The 26,623-nt window shown below is 41.9% G+C and overlaps 1 long non-coding RNA gene across 1 annotated transcript; it reads left to right on the top strand.

Moving 5' to 3' along the window:
• Nucleotides 1-26,576, top strand: LOC144586045 (uncharacterized). Its single transcript, XR_013540749.1, has 2 exons — nucleotides 1-126; nucleotides 4,954-26,576. It is a non-coding gene; the product is annotated as an uncharacterized LOC144586045 (long non-coding RNA).
• Nucleotides 26,577-26,623: the final 47 nt, after the last annotated feature.

Raw genomic sequence — 26,623 nt, 5'->3', positions numbered from 1 at the left:
TTGTTGTTTAGTCGTTAAGTCCTGTCTGACTCTTCGTGACCCCATGGACCAGAGCATGCCAGGCCACCTTCTTATTCAACGGCAAAACATTGGCAGTGCAGATAACAGCTCTGGGAGCTGAAAGAGGTGTAGTACTACCCGGATGACTCGGTCGAGTCAGGAGGTGAGGCTGAGGAGCCTGACGCCGAGGGAGGCCTGAAAGGAAAAAACAAGAAATCGGGCTTCTCGGTGGTGGCTCCTCACCTCTGGAACAACTTCCCTCCAGAGATTCGCGAGGCCCCGTCGCTGGGTATTTTTAAGATCCATCTAAAAACGTGGATGTTTAAGCAGGACTTCCGTCCAGAAAACATTTAATCTTTCTCTCTTTATCTATTCTTTGCTATCTTTGCCATCTTGAAGAATTTGCTTATTGTTTATTCGTTATTGTTCATTGTTTATTGTTTAATGTTTCTGTATATTTTTATTTTTGGTTGTGTGTGTGTTTAGTCGTTTAGTCGTGTCCGACTCTTCGTGACCCCATGGACCAGAGCATGCCAGGCCCTTCTGTCTTCTACTGCCTCCCGGAGTTGTGTCAGGTTCATGTTGGTTGCTTCGCAGACACTGTCCAGCCATCTCATCCTCGGTCGTCCCCTTCTCCTCTTGCCATCACACCTTCCTAACATCAAGGTTTTTTCCAAGGACTCTTTTCTTCTCATGAGATGGCCAAAGTACTGGAGCCTCAGCTTCAGGATCTGTCCTTCCAGTGAGCACTCAGGGTTGATTTCCTTTAGAGCTGATAGGTTTGTTCTCCTTGCAGTCCAGGGGATTCTCAAGAGCCTCCTCCAGCACCACAATTCAAAGGCATCAATTCTTCGGCGGTCTGCTTTCTTTATGGTCCAGCTCTCACTTCCATACATCACGACAGGAAAAACCATAGCTTTGACTATGCTGACTTTTGTCGGCAAGGTGATGTCTCTGCTTTTCAAGATGCTGTCAAGATTTGTCATCGCTTTCCTCCCAAGAAGAAGGCGTCTTTTAATTTCAGGGCTGCTGTCTCCATCTGCAGTGATCATGGAGCCCAGGAAGATAAAATTTGACACTGCCTCCATATCTTCCCCTTCTGTTTCCCAGGAGGTGATGGGACCAGTGGCCATGATCTTAGTTTTTTTGATGTTGAGTTTCAGACCGTTTTTTGCACTCTCCTCTTTCACTCTCATTACAAGGTTCTTTAATTCCTCCTCACTTTCTGCCATCAGAGTGGTATCATCTGCATATCGGAGGTTGTTGATATTTCTTCCGGCAATCTTAATTCCAGCTTGGGATTCCTCCAGTCCAGCCTTCCGGATGATGTATTCTGCATATAAGTTAAATAAGCTGGGGGACAATATACAGCCTTGTCGTACTCCTTTCCCAATTTTGAACCACTCAGTTGTTCCATGACCAGTTCTAACTGTTGCTTCCTGTCCCACATATAGGTTTCTCAGGAGACAGCTAAAGTGATCAGGCACTCCCATTTCTTTAAGAACTTGCCATAGTTTGCTGTGGTCCACACAGTCAAAGGCTTTTGCATAGTCAATGAAGCAGAAGTAGATATTTTTCTGGAACTCTCTGGCTTTCTCCATAATCCAGCGCAAGTTAGCAATTTGGTCTCGAGTTCCTCTGCCTCTTCGGAATCCAGCTTGTACTTCTGGGAGTTCTCGGTCCACATACTGCTGAAGCCTACCTTGCAGGATTTTGAGCATAACCTTGCTAGCGTGCGAAATGAGTGCAATTGTACGGTAGTTGGAGCATTCTTTGGCACTGCCTTTCTTTGGGATTGGGATGTAGACTGATCTTTTCCAATCCTCTGGCCACTGTTGAGTTTTCCAAACTTGCTGGCATATTGAATGCAGCATCTTAACAGCATCATCTTTCAAGATTTTAAATAGTTCAACTGGAATGCCATCACCTCCACTGGCCTTGTTGTTAGCCAGGCTTTCTAAGGCCCACTTGACTTCGCTCTCCAGGATGTCTGGCTCAAGGTCAGCAACTACATTGTCTGGGTTGTCCGGGATATCCAAATCTTTCTGATATAATTCCTCTGTGTATTCTTGCCACCTCTTCTTGACATCTTCTGCTTCTGTTAGGTCCCTCCCATTTTTGTCTTTTATCATGTTCATCTTTGCGCAAAATGTTCCTCTAATATCTCCAATTTTCCTGAACAGATCTCTGGTCTTTCCTTTTCTGTTATCTTCCTCTATTTCTTTGCATTGTTCATTTAAGAAGGCCCTCTTGTCTCTCCTTGCTATTCTCTGGAAGTCTGCATTCAATTTTCTGTAACTTTCCCTATCTCCCTTGCATTTTGCTTCCCTTCTCCTCTCTGCTATTTGTAAGGCCTCGTTGGGCAGCCACTTTGCTTTCTTGCCTTTCCTTTTCTTTGGGATGGTTTTCATTGCTGCCTCCTGGACAATGTTACGAGCCTCTATCCAAAGTTCTTCAGGCACTCTGTCCACCAAATCTAGTTCCTTAAATCTGTTCTTTACTTCCACTGTGTATTCATAAGGGATTTGGTTTAGATTATACCTGAGTGGCCCAGTGGTTTTTCCTACTCTCTTCAGTCTAAGCTTGAATTTTGCTATGAGAAGCTGATGATCAGAACCACAGTCAGCTCCAGGTCTTGTTTTTGCTGACTGTATAGAGCTTCTCCATCTTTGGCTGCAGAGAATATAATCAATCTGATTTCGATATTGCCCATCTGGTGATTTCCATGTGTAGAGTCGCCTCTTGTGTTGTTGGAAAAGAGTGTTTGTGATGACCAGCTTATTCTCTTGACAAAACTCTATTAGCCTTTGTCCTGCTTCGTTCTGAACTCCAAGGCCAAACTTCCCTGTTGTTCCTTTTATCTCTTGGCTCCCTACTTTAGCATTCCAGTCCCCTAGAATGAGAAGAACATCTTTCTTTGGTGTCAGTTCTAGAAGGTGTTGTAAATCTTCATAGAATTGTTCAATTTCAGTCTCCTCAGCAATGCTGGTTGGTGCATAAACTTGGATTATTGTGATGTTGAATGGTCTGCCTTGGATTCGTATTGACATCATTCTATCATTTTTGAGATTGTATCCCATTACAGCTTTTCCCACTCTTTTGTTGACTATGAGGGCTACTCCATTCCTTCTACGGGATTCTTGCCCACAGTAGTAGATATGATAATCATCTGAGCTGAATTCGCCCATTCCTGTCCATTTTAGTTCACTGATGCCCAGGATGTCGATGTTTATTCTTGCCATCTCCTGTTTGACCACCTCCAGCTTCCCAAGGTTCATAGATCTTACATTCCAGGTTCCTATGCAGTATTTTTCTTTACAGCATTGGACTTTCCTTTCACTTCCAGGCACGTCCACAGCTGAGCGTCCTTTCGGCTTTGGCCCAACCACTTCATTAGCTCTGGAGCTACTTGTACTTGTCCTCCACTCTTCCCCAGTAGCATGTTGGACGCCTTCCGACCTGAGGGGCCCATCTTCCAGCGTCATATCTTTTAGCCTTTTGTTTCTGATCATGGGGCGTTCTTGGCAAAGATACTGGAGTGGCTTGCCATTTCCTACTCCAGGTGGATTGCATTTAGTCGGAACTCTCCACTATGTCCTGTCCGTCTTGGGTGTCCCTGCACGGCATAGCCCATAGCTTCTCTGAGTTACTCAAGCCCCTTCGCCACGACAAGGCAGCAATCCATGAAGAAGATTTTTTTTTTTTTTTTTGGTTACGTATATGTAAAATGTAATAACTTATACATATACTTTTGGTTACGTATATGTATAAGTTATTACATTTTACCTGTCTGGAAGCCGCCTGGAGTGGTCATTTGACCAGATAGGCGGGGTACAAATAGAATGAATGAATGAATGAATGAATGAATGAATGAATGAATGAATGAATGAATGAATGAATGAATGAATGAATGAATGAATGAATGAATGAATGAATGAATAAATGCTTCACTTTGGGAATTGTCCATAATGATGTGGGAGATAGTGTGGTGGTGTTCACTTTGGCCTTTTTTGTAAGACGATGGAGGAGTCTTATTGCTTGGTAGTAAACCTCACCCAGAAGAGGTGAAGGGAAGCCCTTCCCCTCTGTTCTGGGAAATGTGTACCCCTCAAACTCAGTAAACAGAAAAACCAAGTGCTAAAGGCTTTCTTACCCTTTCTAGCCAGAGAGATCTCTCATAGGCCAGCATACGACAAGGGCAGTGGACAAGCTGGGTTTTATCTAAGAAGGCATTAACCTTCATTAGATGTTGAAGAAAAAAGATTGTGCTATGTTCTTAAACAGGTAGGATAATAGCAAAGGTCTCCTTTCCTGGGCTTAACTTAAGAAAACAAAATATGTGCAGGCAGTTCTGAACAACCAACATCAGTGCTCTCTCCTTGAAAAGCAGTCCTTTAAAGTCTGCCCATTTTCAGTGGCCATAGACTTCTGCTTCAGGAAGCACTAAATTTATTCAGGTGTCATGCCTGAATATGTGGTTTTTAAACAGATGCTGGATGGGCGTCTGCCAGTAATCCTTTAGCAGTGGATTTCCTGCACCTGGCCACGGGTTCAACTAGATGACTCTTGGCATTCTTTCCAGCTCTAAGATTCTATGATACCTTGCACACATCCAGAAAATGTGGAAAACGTATTGCACAAATTTTTGAATTGTGTAGAAATACTGTATGCTGTAGCTGATTGGGATATTTGTGCATTATTACACTGATGGTTGATTTGTTAGACAGACTGGAGCAATGTAGTAACTGTCTACTGTGGAAAGAATTGATTTCATTTGAAAAATTGCCAGAGAAATACATGAGTCCACCATCACATTGAAATAAAAATTCTCCTGGAAATGCCATTGAAGGATCTGGAAATAAGAAACAAGATAATTGTGGAAATGGAGTTGACTCATGTGCTCATCCCTAGTTGAAGCTCACCATGTTGAATCTTCTTTTTCCTTAATTATAGGAAACGTACAGCTAATCTCCTCCATTGCACTTCAGCCACCAGTCATTATCCGCTCTCCAGCTGACTTGGATGCCACACATCCCTCCTGTTCAAAGCACAATGCATGGGAGAACACGCCAGTCTATCATGTGTGCATCAACAAGGAATAATTGGCCTTCATGTATCAATGTGATTCCTTGCATGGATGAACAGTTCTAATGTCAGGGCTTTGTGAGCTTCTTCCTGGAAAGGAAACCCTTGTTGACCCCTTTTTCTGGTATATTAACCATTGTTAAATCCAAAATGTCCATCTGTTTTGGCTGAAATCTTTGTCACGGTTAAATAAGAACAATTTAGCAATTACCTTCTGGGAATGGAATTGCCTTTGTTAGGCTGCTGAGGCCCATTGCTCCAGCTGGAAGATGGTGGGCGATGTCTTAATCACACAAGGATCGCCTTGTAGATTAAAATTGAATTTCCAAAACTTGTCACTTCAGATATGTATCTTCCCTCTATGGTGACATTGTCTCCATCTTTACAGCAGGCATTCAATATGATAAATCAAGGGTTCTCTATCATATATATCACACATCCTTTCAATCAGTCCATCCAAGAAATGTGGATTCCACTATGATAGAAACAAAACCCCAGTTACTTTCTGAAAGCAGACACTTACCTATTTGCTGGCATTTTGTTTTATATTATTATAAATATAATTATAGTTCTCATTTATTATTAAATTTTAAGGACAAACTTTTTAACAACTGCTGTTCTTGCAATTATACTGTATTTATTAAAATGATTTTTCCCTGATCATCATGAATAGCAAGATAGCAATAGACTGTAAAATCTATGCATGCTTTTCCAAAAGTATGCACCACTGAATTCAATTCCACCTTTTTCTGAGTATCACTATTTGTAAATTAGTTTATTGTAATAAATTAAAATGTTATGATGAATTAAAAGGTGCTTCTGATCAGGCATATCTTATTATGTTATGTTGGCATTTAGATAACCAGATGTCAGCTGAATATAATTGTTTGTATATTGAAAAGTATGAAAATTACTTATAAAACAATTATATGCAATATATATAGCATTTCTATTTTTAAAGGGCATTGGTAAGTTATAAATAAAGAGGAGCCTTTACATGAATATTTAAGTTTCCCATGGAAGAAAAGTGATGCTCAAAGTGTTTATATGGAGTGAAAAATGGCGAATGTCCAAACTGGATTCCAAAAGGCAAGAGGCACTTGAGATCATATTGCAAATATCCACTGACTACTGGAGCACACCAAAGAATTTCATAAGATCAGTCTACAGTATGTTTTACAGACTACAGCAGAGCCTTTGACTGTGTGGATCATGCGAACCAATGGGTTGTTCTGAAAGAAATGGGTGTGCCTCAACACTGGATTATCCTGATGCGTAACCTGTATAGTGGGAAAGAAGCTACTATTAGGACAGTATATGGAGAGACAGAATGGTTTCCTCTGGGCAAAGGTGTCAGACAAAAGTGTATTTTGTTTCTCAGTTTGTTCAATCTGTTAAGTGTATATGCAGAACATATGCAGAATTCTAGATGAGAGTGAGAAGAGAGAGTGAAAACAGACATCAATAACTTAAGATATGCATCATCTTACTGGCAAAAAGCAGCAATGGCATGAAATAACTTCGGGTGGAAGTGAAAGAAGAAGGTGCCAAATCAGGACTGGAGCTGAACATTAAGAAGTACGGAACCGTGACTATTGAAGAACTACACAGCTTTAACCTTGACAATAAAGAAACTGAATGGTTAAAGGTTTTGTATTCCTCACTGATTCATAGGGTCACCATATATTGGAGGAGACTTGAAGGCACACAACAACAACTTTATGCTGTTGTTGGATATGCTGTTGTTAAAAGATCATAAAGAGTGCCTTTTTAAATACCTATTATACTTATTAAATGGATAAAATGATTGCCAGACTCCTGTGGTTTAACATATGCTTAACTTATAAGTTAAGCATCAGTTTAACTTATGCTCCTGTGATTTACAGGTGCATAAGTTAAACATGCGAAAAGCCGGACTGGAGGAATCCCAAAACGGAATTAAGATTGCCAGAAGAAATATCAACAACCTCAGATATACAGATGATACCACTCTGATGGCAAAAAGTGAGGAGGAATTAAGGAAGCTTGTAATGAGAGTGAAAGAGGAGAGTGCAAAAAACGGCCTGAAACTCAACATCAAAAAAACTAAGACCATGGCCACTGGTCCCATCACCTCCTGGCAAATAGAAGGGGAAGATATGGAGGTAGTGACAGATTTTACTTTCTTGGGCTCCATGATAACTGCAGATGGTGACAGCAGCCATAAAATTAAAAGACGCCTGCTTCTTGGGAGGAAAGCGATGACAAACCTTGACAGCATCTTAAAAAGCAGAGACATCACCTTGCCAACAAAAGTCCGCATAGTCAAAGCTATGGTTTTTCCTGTAGTGATGTACGGAAGTGAGAGCTGGACCATAAAGAAAGCAGACCGCCGAAGAATTGGTGCTTTTGAACTGTGGTGCTGAAGGAGACTCTTGAGAGTCCCCTGGACTGCAAGGAGAACAAACCTATCCATTTTGAAGGAAATCAACCCTGAGTGTTCACTGGAAGGACAGATCCTGAAGCTGAGGATCCAGTACTTTGGCCATCTCATGAGAAGAGAAGACTCTCTGGAAAAGACCCTGATGTTGGGAAAGTGTGAGGGCAAGAGGAGAAAGGGACAACAGAGGATGAGATGGTTGGACAGTGTCATTGAAGCCACCAACATGAATTTGGCCCAGCTCTGGGAGGCAGTAGAAGACAGGTTGGCCTGGCGTGCTCTGGTCCATGGGGTCACGAAGAGTCGGGCATGACTAAACGACTAAACAACAACAACAAGTTAAACAGTGTAACACACCACAGGTGAATTGCTTTTGACTTGGTTGTTGTTGCATTAGTAGGCATGCACCTGTTATACAAGCTGATGTGTATCACATAATGCAACCAGGCAGGGCTTTAAATTTTGGAATGTAACTTATGCAAGCAGGATTCTGACCAGTGTCTTTGTGGTTATAAGGTACAGTGGTACCTTGCTAGACAACGACCTCACAAAATGACGAATCTGCATGACGATGAGGTTTTGCAATCGCTATACTGATTTGCAAAACAGTGGTTCCAATGGGCGATTTTCGCTGGACGATGTTTGGGTCCCTGCTTCGCAAACCGTTTCTCGTAAGATGACAATTTTAACACTGATCGTTGCTTCGCAAAACGGGTGTTTTTGGGACCGATGCTGATCGGTGCTTCACAAAATGGCTTCCTTATGGGCGATCTTCGCAAAACGATGACATTTTCCCCATTGGAACGCATTAAACGGGTTTCAATGCATTCTGATGGGGAAACGGTTTTCGCAAGATGTTGTTTTCGCTAAACAGCGATTTCTATGAAATGGATTATCATCGTCATGCGGGGCACCACTGTATTTGGATTGACAGAAGCATGTGTCTTATGTTTTCTTTTATTCTCTTTCTTCTTCTTGGTATTGAAAAGTGTTGTTGTTGTTGTTGTTGTTTAGTCGTTAAGTCATGTCTGACTCTTTGTGACCCTATGGACCAGAGCACGCCAGGCCCTCCTGTCTTCCACTACTTCCCGGAGTTGGGTCAAATTCATGTAATGAAAAGTACTAGAAGCAAAATGAAACATAAATTATTCTGAATAATAGCATCTACGAAGAAACCAACCAACCAACCAACCAACCAACCAACCAACCAACCAACCAACCAACCAACCAACCAACCAACCAACCAACCAAACAAACAAACAAACAAACAAACAAACAAACAAACAAACAAAAATTTTACAGTAGAAGCCATCCAAAAAGAGGATTTCCCTCTTCCCTTTCACACTAGAGGGAACATCTTCTCTTCACTATGTCAAACCTTGGATTCATTAAACTGAGTGTTCTCAGTTACCAAATTCATCTTGTGTAAAATTATGCTCATGCAAACTGATGATGTCATCAGTCACAGGCTTTTATAGCTAATTTAAAATTTCCAATTCTACCTCTCCAAGTTCTGGAATGTCCCTTGGGATTCCTTTTGAACTGAAGAAGACTTTGGGAGCCTATGGACTGTGGTGCAGGCTTTCAGGCCTGAAAATTGCAGCTGATGGTCTTGCCACCAGGCTCAGGATGATCAATGGTGATTTCCAGGCATTAGAGACTTTCTCCCATCCTGAGGCTCCCCAAGGATGTCTTCAGGTGAAAAGGGGCCTGATGGAACCTCAGAACTTTGGGCTGGGGGGGGGGTAGAATAGGAAACTGTTAATGAGTCTTTGATTGACACATCAGCTTGGGTGGGTATAATTTTATACAAGAGGATTTGGGCCAACGTCACTTAGCAGCAGTTTACCCAGGCTTTTCTTCTTGCTGACAGAGAATTCCGTGATGTTCAGAAGCTCAGTGGCAAAACAGAAGATTTAGTTGCTAAGGGAAGATCATAAGAAAAACAAGGCGCCTCCATGATACGTAAGAAACAGTGGAGTCAAATGAGGCAAAATGTATTTTGAGGAGGTTCCTTCTTGGAGGCAACACTAAAAGCTCACTAAATCCACCAAAATGGCACATGGGTTGACAAGGACTTATAACAACAACAATAGACAGGTCTTCCTGAGCAACGTGTTTAATCCCTAGCATTCAAGTAGCTGTTTTACGGCTTCACATCAACCACTGTGTAAACACACAACAACACTTCAATTCAGGCAGGTTTTGGCACAGAGGAATGTGTTCTCAGAGGAGCGGAGTGGGCTCTGCCCTAGTCATAGAAAAGAGAGTGGGAGGTGTATGAGGTGGACTTGGCAGATGAATTGTGCTATGTTCCTAAAATCTAGGGCTGTTGACACAGGGATCCACAGAGAAATGGTGAGGGAATCAGAAAGATAGACCCCCCCACACACCCTTTTTTGCATAAAACATGTGATCTCAGAAGCAAGCTGTGACAATTAGTGACCTGAGGTGAAGGCTCATGCTGTCTTTCCTATGTTTTCATTCTCATCCTACACAAAGATAGTAGGAAGGACTGTTTAACTCTAAAATGAAACAGTGTAATTGTGATGCCTTGAAGTACAGGCTCACTCCCTTTCCCTGAAACAGCCGCTGACTGCATTTCCTCAGACGAGAAACATTTTCCAGATTCAGAAGCGCTGATAATCTCTTTGCCTGGAAGGAGAAATTGCAACTTAAAAATAAATCAGTAAAAATGCGGATTCTTTTCTGGCTGGCTACCAGTTATTAACTGAGGGAAATAGATAGCTTTGTCCAAATCACAGAATCCTAGAATAATGAAGCTGGAAGGGGCTTATAAGGCCATCAAGTCCAATCCGCTGCTCGATGCAGGAATACAAATCAAAGGATATCTGCCAGGTGATTTTCTAAAGTTCCCTTGAATGCCTTCAGTATGGCAATGGAACAAATTACCTCAAGAGGTTATGAGTGTTGGAGCACTCACCACCTCTCGAGGTAATTGGTTCCACTGTTATACTGTTCTAACAGCTAGGATGTTATTTGACCAAAATCTGGTTTCCTGTAACTTGAGCCCATTGTTGTGTGTCCTGCACTCTGGGTTGATCAAGAACAGGTCGTTCCACTCCTCTGTATGAAATATTGCCATTCAAGTATTTGAATAGTGTTATCATATCACCCCTCTGTCTTCTTTTCTCAAGGCTATACATCCCAGATCTTTCAATCTTTCTTCATAGAGTTTGGTTTCCTTGTTGCCCTCCTCTGAACTTGTTCCAAATTATCAGCATCCTCTTTGAAATGTGGTGTCCAGGACTGGTGAGGCCTAACCAGTGCCAAATATGGGGGAACTAGCACCTCACGGGATTTGGAAACTGTAGTTCTGTTAATGAAGCCTAAAATAGCATTTGCCTTTTTTTTAATAGCCACGTCACACTGTTGGCTTATATTCTGATTGTGAACTACGACAATTCCAAGATCCTTCTCGTTTGTAGTATTGCTGAGCCAGGTATCCCCTACGTATCTTGTAACTGTGTGTTTGGTTTGTTTTTCCTAGTTGCCATACTTTGGAATTATTCTTATTAAATTTCATTATGTTGTTTTGAGCTCAGTGCTTCAGCCTATCTAGATCATTTTGAATTTTGTTTCTTTCATCCAGGGTATTGGCTATTCCACCCAATTTTGTGTCATCTGCAGATTTTATTAGCATTCCCTGTATCTCCTGATCTGGGTCATTAATAAAAATGTTGAAGAGCACTGGGCCCAGGACTGACCCCTGGGGTACCCCCCACTTGTTACCTCCTCCCAGTTTGAGAAGGAGCCATTAATAATCCCCCCCCGAGGACAATTCTGTAGCCAACTGTGTATCCACCTGGCAGTTTTTTCATCCAGTCCAAGCCCAGTTAGCTTGCTCCCCACTTCCCTTGCTTTATGTTTGGCATGTTCTACTTGGAGAAGAAACCTGGAGTTCTTGAAAGCATGCACTTATTTTGTGCCTTTTGGGTTGGCCTATACTAGTGGTTCTCAGTCTTGGGTAACCTAGATGTTTTTGGACTGCAGTTCCTAGAAACCTTGGCCAGCACAGCTGCTGGTGAAGGCTTCTGGGAATTGCAATCCAAGAACATCTGGGTTATCCAAGGTTGGCTATAGTTATTATTCAGGATTTCTCAAGGGAGTGGTCTCTTTGCCATCCTCTGAATTTCGAATGTCCCCTATCTTCAACTCCTAATTTATTTACAGGTCAGATCCAGGACAACCAGCCACAACTCCAGGTTTCTCCTAATGCTACATGAACCCAGCAACCTTTGCAAGTGACCTCAACTTTTACTGAGGGTTGCGAGAGTAGCTCGGTCTCTGTTGTGGCTCGGTCATTTGCTTGTCAAACAAGTGGCACGCAGCGATTAAAGAAGAGGGGGCTCATTATCTATTAAGAATTGAGCAAATTACAGCAGCGTTAATTAAACATCGGCTCTCTGGATGATCCTGAGCTGCAGATGGCACCCTGCAGATGGAATGCAACTATTAACATGCACAGAGCTACTTCGTCTTTTAACTTTGGCTCCTGCTGATTGGCAGAGCAATTTCCTTCAGCCACATCTTTACGTTTCTGATGTGGAGGAAGGGGAGGGCAAGTGATCTCTTAAAAGGGAATGATAGATGGGGAGGGGGGGGGAACCTCCATAAGAGAGTCGAGCTTCAAACAGTATCAATCTTTATTCTGTCTAAGTTCCTCACTCAAAATATGTTCAGGATGTATCAGGTCCTGAGTTTAGCATTGTGAACAAGGAGGAAAGGCATTGCTGGAAGGAAGGAAGGAAGGAAGGAAGGAAGGAAGGAAGGAAGGAAGGAAGGAAGGAAGGAAGGAAGGAAGGAAGGAAGGAAGGAAGGAAGGAAGGAAGGAAGGAAGGAAGGAAGGAAGGAAGGAAGGAAGGATATGTGTATGATAACATGCCTTGATTCTTTTGTGGCTGTTTTCTAAATGTGCAGGTCAAACACAAACAACTGAAATTAAATAGCAACATCAGCAACAAGAACTCAGGCCAAACGGGACACTAGGAAAAAAAAATCAAAAACAACTCTCCACAAATCCATATGACCACGAGTTCCAAGCATCAACGAGAGGCCAAAGCAGGAGAGAATAAAGTCCTCCATAAGCCTATCTCATCCAAATGTGTCAAGAACCAGACCTCAAGATGAGTCACTGCCTTTCAAAGCTTTTCAAAATGTGTGCTCTTGTAGAAAAATCTGAGGCCCGAAAATAAAATAAAATGAAATAAAAGGACAACTACAGTCTTAGAACTGCAGAGTTGGAAGGGATCCTATGGATCATTTATTGCAAGCATAGACAATCACAAGTGGGACTTCTCTTCCATTGCTCTTCCTGCACATGTGTGACATTCTGTTAACCTAAATCCAGGTGATTCGGGCCCAGTTCCTGTTCCAAGGCAATAGAAGCACCGTCTCTCTTCCACCTCTCGGTCTTTCTAAGCTGAAACTTTAGTCACCTGCTAATCCCAAGGGTTTCCCCAACCACTGGGCTCAACCAAAGGGGTTATGGATGTACCTTAAAAAAATGGTATTAAAATTTCAACAGCAATGCAGTACATACCACCACAGTGGAGGAAGAAATTACTCAGTGACCTGCATGGCTGCAAGAAGTGGATGACCTTTGCCCTCCCTCTTTGTTCGTTTTTAATTTTAGATAACACCCGGACCGAGCAGCAGTCCAAACAAAGGTCAAAGGGGCAAAGTGTAGGCCTGGCCTGGGGAGCTGCACACGGCCCACAGGCTGTCTTTATAGTCCTCGTTCTATCAGGCCCACCTGCGGCCATGAAAGAAAACATTTTCTCCAGCAAGAAAAGAAGACATGAATGAATGTTCTTTGAAGCCCTTGATTTTTCTTTTAAATATCATGCGGCACTGTTTGACACCAAGCCTTTCAATGCCAGAAAGTAGCTTCTGTCCACCTTGAGTTTCCGTTCTTTCTTTTTTGCACTTTTAATGGTCTTTGCAACTCTTTCAGGATGCTGGCAGCAGGCGTTGGGTGCCCAGACCTGCCAAAATTCCCTGTCCTAGAAGAAGAAGAAGATTGATCACTGACAGCCATTCAGACAGAAGACTGTTCTCTCTAGAGTAGAATGCATGGACACCCTGCCTCTTGATACCAGTTTCCTTGTTTCCATTGTAAGCTTCACAGCAGCAGATCCGGAGTATCGAACACACCACAGGGAGAGATTGACAATTATTTTCCTATTTCCCAGTGTCATATTTTGGACAGCTGAAGGAGTTCTTCTTTCTGCATGAACATGGTTGAAGGTTAAGGTCTTCTGAGGCCCTGCTGCATAACCCACTATTGAAAGATGTTGTTGTTGTTGTTTAGTCGTTTAGTCATGTCCGACTCTTCGTGACCCCATGGACCAGAGCACGTCAGGCTCTCCTGCCTCCCACTGCCTCCCAGAGTTCGGTCAAATTCATGTTGGTCGCTTCGGTGACACTGTCCAACCATCTCATCCTCTGTCGTCCCCTTCTCCTCTTGCCTTCACAACAGCTTCTCTGAGTTACTCAAGTCCCTTCGCCACGACAAGGCAGCAATCCATGAAGGGGTGAAAGATGTTAGGCTGTTAGAAATCTAAGATCTGGCTTAAAAAAATCATAGCAACTTAATTATGCAGCTGCTTCCCTGGGGAAGTTAGATTAATCCATTTGTCGCACTGTTTCTGGTGGAGGGTAAGAGATTTCTGTTCTGCTTAGCATTTGAATGTTTTTAATAAGAGGCTTCATTCTGGGGGCAGAATTTATTTAAGGTTGTTTTAATATTTTGCCCGTATTGCTGATCTATAAATATTTCAGTCAGTCACTCAATCAGCCAACAGCTGATGCACACACACATACACACACACAACCCAGAATAAAATTAGAGTTACTCTTTGCTCTCATATCCATGCTCTATAATGATGGGACAGTGCAGTTGGCCCAAGGCCACACAGGCTGGCTCTTTTACCTCGAGACACAGTGAGGAATCTGCAACTACATACCTAAACCACTGAGCTATCCAGCCAGCTCCTGTTTGATGTACATGGAGCATAATGGAGGTAAGAAGAGACCCTAATTCAGCACCACTAAGGTAGATTCAAAGCTAGACTTTTAAGAACTGAGCATTCACAACTTGCTGTCCAATTTTTTCAAATTCTTTCCATCTCATCTACAAATAATTTTTGGTGCATTCTTTCTAGTTTTTACATTGCAAACTAAAGTCCTACCTATTCCTGCTCTCTTACAGAAGGCATGAATGTCACTCCTGGCTGAATGTCCTCACAACGGGGGACTAAATTGAAATGCCTAATTATTTTTTTACGAAGGAGGTTTTGAGACCTCATACCTGTATTTGCTGTGATCCTGTGTTTTTCAGGGCAGCGACCTTTAAGCAAAGCAAATGACTGACTTGTACTCTGGCCCAAATGGACAACAGGGTCCCCACATAAGCACTGAGGGTGAAGGATGATAAAAAGACATCAACAATTCTTTCCCTGCCCCCACAACATCTATAGCATGCAACCTGTCATTAATACTAAGCCCCAAGTGTGAAGCACGAATGTTAAAATAGCGTGCTGTTGAGTATGCTGGTGTGCATGTGTTCGTGAGCACAAGTGACTGAACAAATGTGCACTTGAGTGTGGGGATGGTTTAAAATTAGCTAACAAGGACTCCTGCCGGCATTGAACTAATGATGTGGCAAACACTGTGGGCCTTCCAGATCCAGAGCTGTCTCTGAATGCCAATACCGTCAGAGGAGATGGTTGTAAGCTTGTTTGTTTGGCACATCGCTCCAAACTGATTCACCATCCATCTTAATGAAGGGTTGGAAGGAATCTCTGCTTAAGCTCAGAAGTCATGGTCTTTTGCAATCCCATCTGTAAAGGGAGATCCTTATGACCTACCTCATAGGCAGGATAATGAATAACCTGGTCCAAAGGTCTTCTTAATTAGAGAACTGGAGTTTCTTTCCATGTTTTGGGATTCTTAAACACAAGAAACCCCTACATGCTAGCCAGATGTTTTCCCAGAAAGGATCAAAGCCAATGACTGTGGTGTCCTTTGGGACATCAACATGACTGTATTTTTTCTTTCTTTGTTTGTGCCAGAAGCACCGCAGACCAACTATTAAGATATCAGATCATTTTCATCCAATAACAGGCAACATTGAGAGCATTTCCAGCAGATAACGCGAGATCTTCAAGGTACATGTTGAGAGGCATAGAATACATGGATGTAAGTGTGATGTTGCCTGTTCTTTTCTGGATTGTATCAGCGCAAGACCCTCATTTTCTGCCAATTCTGGTCCATCACCAATTAATAGGCAACATGGTTGTATAAAGAACTGTTAATAGGATTTCGCTATTTTACAGTTTTCCATTCTGATCCTTTAGATATCAACTGCAGACTTGGGAGACGAAGAGAAGGGACTGGAGCTTCTTTTCAAGGGAGGGATTCTTTTTTGAATGCTTTCCATAGCTGGTACTGTTCAGAGTGCTACTATTTCTGTCTTGCTCGTAAACTGGCCACACTGTCAAACATTTAACAACATGACTGTGCACACTCACTAAGGGAACTCTCTGAGATCTTGCTCTGAGCTCCATTCAAACTTGGCTCCAAGTTATTCCAACTCATTTTATTTATTTACTTTCATTTAATTTACATTAAAACAATTGAATTAGTGGAATTTGGCATGCAGTCATTGATTCAATGGGGCTACAAAATTAACGATACATAACTGACATATCATACACATACATTAAAAAGAGAGAAGAAAAAAAAAAACCCACATTGCCATAACTTGTCCTCCCCTTCTCCTCTCGGAACTATTTATTTTATTCCCTTATCAGTTTATATTATTATATTACTTGCTTGTTTTTACGTACTGTATTATGTTAAATTGACCATTATTTTTCCAGTTCTTTGCAAGGATGCAATTAAGACTAGCAAATGGATTGAAGCCTTATTGATTTAAATATTTACTGTATATCCAAAGATCTCAGTATGGGAATAAATCAGTACAGTAGACCCTCTACTTACAGAATTAATCCGTATTGGAACGGTGGCTGCAAGTCGAAAAGTCTGTAGGTCGAATCTCCATTGACCTACAATGCATTGAAAACCGATTAATCCCATAACTGGCAGTTTTTATTCTATTTTTGTTCCATTTTGGTTTTTTTCTGGTCTGTAAGTCGATTCTCCGGCTGCAAGTTGAATCTAAATTTTGCGGCCAGAGAAGTCTGTAACTCGAAAAGTCTGTAAGTTGAGCCGTCTGTAAGTCGAGGGGCCACTGTAGTTTTTTAAAGAAATACTATAAAATGATTTGGACAACTCAAATTAATCAAATAAGAAAACAACATAAAGGGAAAAGGGGAAAACCTCTGGTTCTGTGACTTGATCCCTAGATTCAATGACCAATATCCTGTTGTGTAGTTTCACCTGTGCAACAGGGATGATGTCATCAGCAGTGGCAAACTGCCACTAATTAAAGACTTCCTTTTCAATGCTGAGGTCCATGCCACTTCTGTGCAATGAGACAAAGTTGAGAGCACTTAAAAATTGAAAAAAGAAATCTTTAATTAGAAGCAATCTGTCGCTGACATAATTTCTACTGCACATGTAGAACTGTGCAATGGGCAAAAGATAAGAAAATAAATTTTAAAAATTAATGTCATGTTAGTCAAAAATAACTTTATCTCACATAAGAAAGTATTTTCAACATTGGCCACTAGAGGGAACCTGTATTTTTCTGGCCTTTTGGCGAAGTCAACAACACAGCATCATCTTCCATCACCGCAAGAAGTCTGTCTACCAAGAAGAAATGAGTGAAGCAGGGGAGCTAAACATTATTTTTTAGCAGCTAGGCAGCTAGTCAGAAGAAAATAAATTCCCAGTAGTTACAGTGGTTGCCTCTAGTTCTACAAAGGCAGCACACCATATAGGGGACATTTTTTTCTAGGCCTCTCACCACTACTGACACTCACAGGAGGTTCAGTGTCAACTCCCTGAGAGATTATTCCCCCCCAGTCCCATGCTGTTACTGCCACTGTTGCCAGGGCTTGTCTAATAAGAAGATCCATGAGTTGCATTGCTGGTGCTCCACCCCCTGATTTGCTCTCTAGATAACATAAGAGGCTCAAGCATCTGCATGCACCAACGGCCTCTCCACCCTTTCTCACCTCTGGCCCATGTAGACCAAGGACAATGTCCATAAAAACATCCAGTGAGTTCTGATGCAAGCTGGTAATTGGTGGTGGTGGGGTTTGAGAGCCCACATTTTAAGTCCCACCCCCTACATGAAAAGCAAACTTTCTCCTCTCCCAGTGATGCTGCTTATCTCGTGATTTTTTTTCTCTCTCTGACTGGGAGTAATTCTTGGAGATTTCCATTGCTGCCTGAGGTCTGGAAACCCAGGTAGAAAGGCCAGGATCTCAGTCTTCTAAACAAACAGGCAGAATGCTTGGATGACTGAAAAAATGACTGAGTTAAAACCGGTTCATAGAATTATTATTATTATTTAAAACCACGATATGCTTAGACCTCTTGCTTGAAGAAGCCAGTAAGTAACCTGAATTAGTACTCTACAGGATTTATAGCCTAACTTCCAAACTACATTTATTTAATTTGGATCATGTGGGCATTTATATTGGTCTCTGTGGCCAGAGTTAACGGCTGAAATATGATTCAAGCCTCTGGGGATTTTTCCTAACGTGGCTTCTAAGACCAGGGGACTGCCAGGCCACTCAATGTTGCTTTCCTCACTTGTCTTGTCTCCTGATTGATAGATTTCTTGCTGATTCAATGGCAACCAATAGCAAACGAGAGAGAGAGAGAGAGAGAGAGGGGGGGGAGGGAGGGAGGGAGAGATGTATAATGAAGGTGTTAAGTGATTATTTTCTCAGTTTGCATAACTAAAAAATGTAGGCAAACATTGAAAAACTTGCCTTCTTAGGGTGTTCCCCTCAGAAATTGAATTTTTCTCTCTCTCTCTCCCTCTCTCCTTTCTTGTTTGTGTTTTCTTTTCTCCCCCCTCCAGCCTAACCTCCAAAATGACTCGCGGATGATTAATTGTATGCTTGCGGTGAGAAAGGTCCAACTCCTCACACAAAAGTCCTATGCATTCAAGATTTTTAGCCCCCTCAAAGTCAAATAAAGCAAGAATTGGGCTATTCATAATACAGAAAATTGCAGCTCCAGTTGTGACTCCATGAGAACCACAGGATGGGGCAAAAAAATAAATCAGAGCCAGGAAACAACCAAAGTTGATGTTAAGACTTGCCCTGCACGTAGGATTGCCCTGAACAGAAAACAGAGAGGTGTTTCATGCAATCAGATCTTCATGCCATGTTTACAAAAGAGAAACTTGAATAAATCCTATAGCTTAGAAAAGTTACCTTTTTTGGATCTGGCATCCATAACACCTGTAGTCAGAGGGCAATGCAGCCAGAAAACAGACCTGGAACTACCAATTTTATCACCCAGGGTTTCAATATCCTACTGGTTAACCTTTGGTCATGTGGGAAGAGCACTGAAGAATGTAGAGGAGTGCCTTGTGCTTCCTTCTATCAAGGGAGGAACGGCTGGAGCCAGTTTACATGCACGGGGCAAGTGTGTTCACATTCTTCAAGCAGTGAAGACAACAACCAGATTTGAAACCTGCAGCAGATCAGAACTTCAGTGCCCAAGTCAACCTTTCCTAGTTGTGGTTTTGACCACGTTGACCACTTTCCGAATTCCTATGAGAGACAGGGTACTGGATTAGATGGAACAGTGGTTCTCAAACTAGGGTCCCCAGATGTTCTTGGACTGCAGACGCCTTCACCACTTGCTGTGCTGGCCCAGATGTCTGGGAGTTGTGGTCCAAGAACATCTGGAGATACCAGGTTGAGAACCGCTGAGATAGACCATGGTTCTGATTCACTGAACCAGTAACTCAAGGACTCTGAGAAATGTAGTTCAAAAAGATAACGTTTCCATCCAAGCACTGTAAAGCAACACATCTCATCTAGAGGAAAGGTATGCCCCTCTGACCATATATTTTGGTGACAGACTTATAAAGAACTAAAGACTGGGGCATTATTGGTACATGCTGTCAAGTTGCCTCTGACTCGTGGTAACCCCATGAATTAGAGATCTCCAGAATGCCTTGTCCTCAACAGCCCTGCTCAGCTCTTGAAAACTGGCCATGACTTCCTTTATTAAGTCAATCCATCTTGTCTTTGGCCTTCCTCTTTTCCTACTGCCTCCAACCTTTCCTAGCAATATTGTCTTTTCCAGATAATCCTGCCTTCTCATGATGTGCCCAAGGTAGGATAGCCTCAGTTTCATCATTTTTGCCTCGAGACATAGTTCAGACTTGATTTGATCCAGGACCCACTCGTGTTTCTTTCTGGAGGTCCAGGTTATCTGCAAAGCTTTCTTCCAGTGGCATATTTCAAATGAATCATATCTTTTACCGTCAGCTTTTTAAACTATCCAGCTTTCACATGGTGATTGAAAATACAAGAATGTGGCTGATCTTGGTCTTGATCTCCAGTGACATATCCTAACACTTGATGGTCTTTTCTAATTCCTTAATTCATTGCTTCCCTTCCTAGTTCCAGTCTTTTTCTGATTTCTTGGCTGCCGTCTCCATTTGGATTGAAGACTGAAAAAAGTTATGAAATCTTTCACTATTTCAGTCTCTTCACTCTCAACGCTAAAGTTGTGTAGTTCTGTAGTTATGATTTGCATCTTCTTAATGTTCATCTGCAGTCCTGCTTTGACTCTTTCTGCCAGTAAGATGATGTCATCTGCATATCTTAAATTACTGATGTTTCTTCCACCAATTTTCACTCCTCCTTCATCTGAATCCAGTTCAACTTTCCGTATATACTCTGTGTACAGATTGAACATATAAAGGGATTAAATCCAACCTTGTCCAACTCTTTTGCTTATCAGAATCCATTCTGTCTCTCCACATTCTGCCCTAATGGTAGCTTCCTGTCCACAATATAAGCCCAATGAACAATGTTGTCACCTGGGACTTTGTTGCCCTAATGGTTAAACCTGAGTCATATGACTTGGCCTACATGTGAAGAAGACAGTAATGGTGGCTCTGCAGATAACCTGTCCACAGTCCTTCCCACTATGGTAAGATACATTCTGATTCTATTGAAAATTTAGTGATGATTTCTTACTTTGTATCTTTACATCCAAATTAGCATATGTAAATTTTATGCACATCTGTGCCCCCTCTTGGGCAATGCATTAACGACCATCCTATCTATCACATTGTATTCAATGATGGACTGATGTTTGAACATGTGGCTTCAAGGTTGTCGTTGCCACATGTATTTTGAGCCTAACTTTATCTTGTATAGCCAACAAAGCCCTGCTGAAATGTCTATATGATGTAGCTGTCTGTTTCTTTCTTCTTCAGGAGATTGGATTATTTCACAGCTATTCTGATATTTTTGTTCCACCGGAGACAAATGGAATTCAAACAGTTTTGTGGTTCCTGCTCGATTATTTTCCTTTCTTTGCAAATATTATTTTAACAGATAGAAGGCAGAGAACCTTGATTTCCTTTCAAATTACATGCTTGCTTAGAATTCTTGGGAGAATAGCCAATGACGATGTTTCAGGGCAACATCTGGAAAGACAAAGCTTGTTGAGAAAGTCCCCTCTTCTGCAATACAAGGATGGGAAATACATACATGTGTGTGTTGCTTTCTTTCTGTCAAATTTGAAGAAATTTGTAGATCTATAGATTTCAGCAAACTAATCACAGAACAGTCTTACCTTTCTTTGTACTACCCAAATTTGATAGGTGCAGCTGTTTCCAGCATGGAGAAGACAATGCTGTGCTTCTCTGCCATATGGGTGAGAAAAGATGATTGTCCCCTGAGGAAAAAAGAGGTGACAATCCTAAGCACATACTGGTGTGGTTCTGTCTACAGGGATTCTCAAACTAGGCTTGAAAGAATTACAGTCGTGCCTTGCTTTACGATTGCCCTGTATAAAAATGAATCCGCTTAATGATGCCTTAACGATGCTTCCTATGGGCAAAATCCGCTGTGTGGTGATCGGTTCCCTGCTTCGGGAACCGATTGTTTGCATTACGACGATCAGCGAACAGCTGATCGTCGGGTTCCAAAATGGCCACCGGCTGAAGAAAATGCCCCCCGCTGTTTTCTAGGGTGGATTCCTCGCGCTATATGGAGGATCTTCGCTGGGCAGTGAGTTTTTAGCCCATTGGAACGCATTAACCGGGTTTTAATGTGTTTCAATGGGTTTTTTATTTTCGCTTTATGATGTTTTTGCTCTACAGCGATTTTCCTGGAATGAATTAACATCATTAAGCGAGGCACCACTGTAATTGCTCAAAGCCCATTGTCCTGGAGAGATCAATCTGTCAGTTTCACTTTCTTGTCCATTCTGTGTTTTTCAGTCAGATTTTTTTTCAATCCCTGAGAAAAAGAAATGTGAGAATTTTGGTAAGTACTAATAAAAACGAATTAGACTAGTTTCCCTCTATTCACCATGAGTTACGTCTTATCTAGAGTACTGTGTCCAGTTCTGGACACCACACTTCTAGAAGGATGCCAACAAACTGGAGCAAGTTTACAGGAGGGTGACAAGGATGATCAGGGGGCTGGAAACCAAGCCTTATGAAGACAGATTGAAAAAATTGGGCATGTTTAGCCTTGAGAAAAGAAGACTTGAGGGGAGATAGCACTTTTCAAATACTTGAAAGGCTGTCATACAGAAGGAGGGGCAGGATCTGTTCTCAATCATCCCAGAGTGCAGGACACGCAAGAATGGGCTCAAGTTAAAGGAAGCCAGATTTCAGCTGAATATCAGGAAAAACCTCTTAACAGTTAGAACAGTATGTCATTAGAACCAATTTTCTCAGGAGATGGTGAGCACTCCAATGCTGGAGGCACTCAAGAGAAAATTGGACAACCATCTGCCAGATCTGCTTTGATGAGCAGGGGGTTGGACTTGATGGCCTTCTGGGACCCTCCCAACTCAATGATTCTATGATTCTAGGATGCTGATTTAGGTGGCCCTCTCATCTGATCCAGCAGACTTTTCCCTCTCATCCCTGTCCCAGTTTTTCTCTGAGCCTCAACCAGCTTTCTCATTCTGCCAAGAAAGCTTCTCTTTTAATTCATCTTTGCCAAAGCAAGAAGGATGAAAGCAACTGGGAAATGGGACACTTTATCTTTTGAGGAATATCTCCTGTCCCCCAATAGTCCTGGTTATGAGTTGGCTATCCGTGCATTTCGTACATGAAGATTAGATTACGATGGCACCCTCCTGCTAAGCAGGTTTAATGGGAAAGAAAGAAAAAAGAAAACCCCCCGCAGAATCTCCACCTGGTGCCAGGGTGACTGCCAACTCCTCAGAGGGCAGCACAAACATGTGCTCACTTCCAAATTAGATGGATGCTTGAGTAAAGTGACTCACTGGCTTGGCCTAAGGGCCTCTTCCGAAATGTTCAATTCTCCACAGTTTCCCGTTCTTTGCACTCATTGACATCTCTCCCATGCTCAAGTTTCCGATGCACATCTGCTCATTGATGGAGCGCCAGCCCTGACCTGCCCTCTCCTCTACTGCTTCCCTGCTTGTGTAACACTTCTATGGGGCTACAGTGGCGCCTCGCTAGACGATGATAATCCGTTCCACTGAAATAGCTGTTTAGCAAAATCATTGTCTAGCAAAAAGCATTTCCCCATTGGAATGTATTGAAACCTGTTTAATGCGTTCCAATGGGGAATAATCGTCATTATCTAGCGAAGATCAGCCATAGGAAAGGCGCTTTGCAAACCGCCAATCAGCTGTTTAAATCGCTGTCTTGCGAAGCTTAGGTCCCGAAAACACCTGTTTTGAGAGCACAGAGGAAGCTGTCAAAATCGTCGTCTAGTGAAAATCGGTTTGCAAAGCAGGGACATTGTCCAGCGAAATTCCCCCATAGGAATCACTGTTTTGCGAATCGCTATAGCGATCACAAAAAGTCAATGTCTAGCAAAAAAATTGTCATGCGGGGTAACTGTCTAGTGAGGCACCACTGTATTTGTTTATTTAGATAGCTATTGATGAACCTTGCAAACACAATTTCACAAAATGAGCTTCTTCTTTCTGACATGGATATAACAGATCTCATGAGCAATTGTAACAATAATCAAATGCTACAATTTGTGCACCCAAATCCTTGGCAACAGCACCAATACAGAAGCTGTTTGTAGAATTGCAAAACTGAATTATAATGACTCAAAAATAACCCCCCAAAGGTATCTTCCTCAACTGGATTGGGTACATATAACATAAAATAATCAGCTCCACATGCAGAATCTTCAAAACCCTAGACCAAGTTGGCAAGGCCCTTAGCAGTGTAAGTGGCAACAGGAGCTCCAGTCTCTTCAGCTCTCCTGCTCTTTCTGATTCAAATCTCTTACTCACCCACCCCAGTTTTTCTTAGTCCCATCCCTTTGGGTTGAACCAATATTTCATAGGGGTGACACTTGAAACACGGGGCATCTTTCAATGTTCCTTACTTTTATCTCTGTGTCTTGAGTCCCTTCACTAGAAAAAAGGGAAGATATGTAATAAATTAATGTAACTAATGTAAATAAGTTAAATAATAACTATATTGGCTGCATAGCTCAATGGTTTAGATATCTGGCTATGGAGCCAAAGGTTTGATTCCCTGCTGTGCCTCCAAGGAGAAGTACCAGCCTGTGTAGCCTTGGGCAAGCTGCACAGTTCCAATATAGCCCCACAAGAAGGGAAACTATAAACAATTGAGTATTCTCTTCCAGGAAAATCCTGGAAAAGTCAGAATTGTCTTGACAGCACATGGTTTTAGTATTGATTATTATATCTAAATATTGCAAAATGCCTGACATATTTATCCGGCCTCCTGGGGATATCTACAAAGCACTCTACAAAGGTATTGTTAGCAGTACTTGAATTAAAGAGCCCTTGACCTTTCTGGACAGGGGTTTCTTTTGTTATTGGAAAGGTTTGGGGGAGCGGGTTGAAAGAGGTAAGAGCACAAATGGGGGAAAAAAAGCACCTGAGTTTCACCTTCTTGAAAACTAATGCCACAGATTGCCATGACGACAGCAAACAGATCGTCCCCTTTGTTGCTTTTGTTATAAATAAATCCCAAAAGGAAAAAAAGAGAGGGAAATAGATGGAAAAAGAGTTATGTTCCTTATGAACACTGTGCTGCTAATGTGTGTTTGTAAGCAATGTGGCTCTGTGACCGGGGTCTATATTTCTCTTGCACTGTTTCTTAGGAAGCATCACCAAATGCTTGCCACAAATCTGTGATGAGATGCGAGCCACGAAAACCTGCTCGTATTACGGATGATTTAAGTGGTTTGTAGCAGTGGTAGCATCTGTGCCACTTTACTGCCAGACCTGATCACGGACCTGATTTATTATTTGCAAACTCTTTCCTTTTTCAAATCATCATTTTCAGAAATAGTTAGGGATGCTGACAAATCTTTGGATCCAAGTCCCAAGTCTAAGTCTTTGGTATCAAGTCCCAAGTCCGAGTCTTTGTTACCAAATCCCAAGTCCCAAGACCTGAGTCTGAGTCCCGATTAAAAACAAGCTTTTTCCCCCCTAGAAAAAAGGGAGGGCTATGTGGGTTCCAAGTCATTGAAAAAAACAACAAATCTGAGTTGAGTCCATGTTGAGTTGTTGGTGTTCCACAACTCAAGTTCCCATTCCTTCAAATAGTTTTGATAACTGTCTTCTTTGAATGTCAACGCCTTCAATCTCACTGGAGGAAATTGTTGGAAGGATTTGGGATTTGGTTATTTGCTTTTTAGTGCAAAGAAAAGTGTGAGGAGATCTTCTCAGTCTCACTCTCCTCCCATGGAAAAGGGGAATGATCCATATGCATGCTTCTTGGTGAAAGGTATTATCATTGTCAACAAAGAATACTTAACAGGACATTCGTGTGTTCTTTCCTTTTACTACCATTCACAATTCATAAAAACAACAACAACACAGAATTGCTTTGTGTTTGGGTGAGAAGTAATTAACTGATTAAAAAAAGTAGTCACCTTCTGGGATTTCTCCTTACTTGGTATTACTTTGTGAACGGTAGTGAGCACAAGAGGGGATCCTGTAGACCATCTTGACTGCTGCCATTGGTGTTGTCAGTATTCAGGCTGTTCTCTGCTATGTAAAGCTTGGCTTCCCTTTTTCCTGCTCGCAAATTGGGCAGAAACTTATGCAGCTGTATTGGGCCATCTCCTGGCATTTTGAATCGTGGATACAGAAGCACAATATGCCATATTCATAAACAGGAGGGATTTTTGAAGATCTGAATTAGCACTTACTTAACTTGCTTTTTGAGTCTTTCCTCTCTTCATGTCAAAAGCTAGTTCATGCCAATCAGTCAGTGTGGTTTGTGTCATGCAAATTGCTACTCATTAGGGACTAAGTCAATACCATTAAACAATTACCTCCGGTGACCTGACCAGATCTCTGGGGATGAGAGGCCAATTAATCGAGAGCATCACTATTAGAACATCTGTTGGTTTGAAAAACAACCACACCGAAAAGGCAACAAGGCTCATAATGGATTGATTCAATGGGAGGTTAAAGGACTAAATAAATTAAAGCTTCTGTAGAAGTAAATATAGCCTACATATGTCAAGAGGAAGGAAGGGCAGGGTTGTAGCACATAAAGAAGTTGACAGAAGGATGGAAGGAGGTGTGGACCAAATGAGAGGTCTGTTTTGATTCAGTATCTCTCAGTTAAAGCAAGAGAAGCCATCCAGGAGTTAACACCATCTAGTAGATAAAAGTTGGGGTTCAGAGATGAATTAACAGCCATTCTCAATCTTTTTGGGGGCCATGGCCATAAATACAACATGAAAGTAATTAGGATGGTATAAATCACACTAGAAACCTTATAAGGGTGTGTGTGTAATATTTGTTTCCAGTCTGTGGCCCCTTTCAAATGTGCCAGGGGCCCCCATTGATAGTGATTGGATTAAATATTAGTGTAAAATGACCGTGTGCCATACATTAGGTCACCATTGAAGGCCACCCTCTGTTTCAATCAAAGAGGGGGCAAAGACATATAAAGGGAGAGCAGTTGCCTAGAAACTGAGTTTTCCA

The sequence above is a fragment of the Pogona vitticeps genome, chromosome 1 (assembly GCF_051106095.1).
Source record: "Pogona vitticeps strain Pit_001003342236 chromosome 1, PviZW2.1, whole genome shotgun sequence".
NCBI classification, from domain to species: Eukaryota; Metazoa; Chordata; class Lepidosauria; order Squamata; family Agamidae; genus Pogona; species Pogona vitticeps.
Note: the sequence above shows the minus strand (reverse complement) of the source record. Positions and strands in the feature narration are given on the sequence as shown.